This window comes from Solanum pennellii, chromosome 5 (genome assembly GCF_001406875.1).
Source record: "Solanum pennellii chromosome 5, SPENNV200".
Taxonomy (NCBI): domain Eukaryota; kingdom Viridiplantae; phylum Streptophyta; class Magnoliopsida; order Solanales; family Solanaceae; genus Solanum; species Solanum pennellii.
The window spans coordinates 65,045,764-65,047,899 of NC_028641.1; the positions used below are offsets into that span (position 1 = coordinate 65,045,764).

The 2,136-nt window shown below is 36.8% G+C and overlaps 1 pseudogene; it reads left to right on the plus strand.

The window, feature by feature from the left end:
- The first annotated feature begins 870 nt into the window (after nt 1–870).
- LOC107019848 lies at nt 871–1,457 on the plus strand (annotated as a pseudogene).
- The last annotated feature ends 679 nt before the right edge of the window (nt 1,458–2,136 follow it).

The following is a 2,136-nucleotide window of genomic DNA, read 5'->3' on the forward strand; positions in this document are numbered from 1 at the left end:
CCCAAAATTCTAAGTCTTACAAGTTTCCTTCACAAAAGACTTAGCAGACTATTTAGACGTCCGTGGTCTTTTTATAGTGACCTAGGATGACACCCTATAAAATGGGTTACTTGTACGACCCATTTGACGGGCTGTTTGGGCATTGTGGGGTGAACCTTGCCTTAGGCAGGTTTTGGAAAGTGTTCACGAGCCCTTTGATGGACTGTTGTCCCTTACACGGCCTGTCCAAGTCTCTGTGAAGGATTCATTGTCCATTTTTGGTTCATGACTTACCCGTTCGACCCTTTCTAGCCTTTTTTTGAATACGAGGTGAATTGCATCATGTTTATAAGTTATTTTCACCATTTAATCACTATATTTGTCCTAATAATTTTATTTAGACATGTCGCAATCTCCAGGTTTGCTAAGACTGACAGATTGCAAACTTTAGATCAATTTTTCTTTCAGATATGACTTTCGTGCTTATATATCTATTACAATAAATTAAAGGGAAAAGGGTCAAAATTACCCCTCATCTTTGTTTTATTGGTAGATTTTACCCCTATCATTAAAAACATTTTATATTTACCATGTCATCAATAAACATAACAAATATATTCTTCCTTGGATGGAAAGCCCCAAATCAATTCAAATTATCCAATTTTACTTAAATTACCCAATTTAAACCCGACCCACTTAATAATATAACCCATTTCTTTTACCCAAATAATTTTTTATTTTCCCCAAAACCACCACCACCTTCTCTGAGATCTCCTCACCACCAACCCTTCAGAGTTAAACTAATTCACATAAATCTTAAATTTTCAATACTAACGGTCAGAGCAACTGATTCTAGCACCCTCACAGATGTGTACGCCATTGCCAAACGTTCAGAGATCTGTGAAGATGTACACATCAAAGCAAAAGATTCACAAAAGACAAAATGTTGAACCGTCTTAATTTGAGGTGTCTGTTGGACAGGATTTATTTGATTCGGAACACACCAACCTAGAGCTAAAAGTGAATTTAATGATCTATACATCAATTCAGTAGTTCAAATTGATGCGTCGGGGAATAGGAGAGCTATTGTCATACATTCCTTCAAGACTGAGGAAAGCTTTCTGCAAGGTCCATGCCAGGCTTGTTAGGGAGCTTGAGAAGAAATTTGGTTGAAAGGATGTGATTTTCATTGCCACCAGCAGGATAGTGAGTCTCACAAAGAGGGGCTCTACTGCCGGCGGCCTTGCACCAGGACCCTTACTTCTGTCCATGATACCATGTCAGATGATTTGGTTGTCCCTACAGACATTATAGGAAAGCGAACTAGATGTTGTGTTGATGGATCCAAGATAATGAAGGTCTACTTTGACCCCAAGGAGAGTAATAACACAGAGTACATGCTGGAGACTTTTTCTGCAGTTTACCAGAAGCTTTGAGGCAAAGATGTCGTATTCAAGTACCCCAACACTGAGGCTTGAAGACACAAAATAGCGATGTTTTAACTCTTTGTTGCAAAACTATAAAATTAGTAGCTAATTTATAAAGTTTTGACATTTGCATTTTGTTTGAAGGCAGATAACAGTATCTAGACAATTATTGGATCTCATTGAAACTTTGTTGAGAAAAAAAGAAAAATATTTGATACTAACCGTGTATATTTGATTGTAAAACCGTGTACCAAAATCATTATTTATATTCTTCACTAGGGAATCACTAAACCTGAAGAAGTGAGGAAGTTTAAAAGTGAAGGGATGCCGCTACATTACAGTAACAAGAAGGGTGATTTATATGTTAAATTTTAGGTTCTTTTACCCACGTCGTTGACGGAGGACCAAAAGAAACAAATCAAGGAGGTTCTTGGTTAGGATACAATATATTATTTGGTGGGTGTGGAGATTTCAGAGAGGGTGGTGGCTTTGGTGGTGGTGGTGGGAAAAACAAAGTTAATTTGGTTAAAAGAAATAAATTATATTATTAAGTGGGTCGGGTCAGGTTAAAATTGGGTAATTCTAGTAAAATCGGATAATTTTATTTTATTTGGAGCTTTCCATCCAAGGAGGGGTATATTCGTTAAGTTTATTGAACGCAAGGATAAAAATTAACTTGATATTAACAGAAGGGGCAAAATCAACAAATAAAACAAAGTTGGGGGTAATT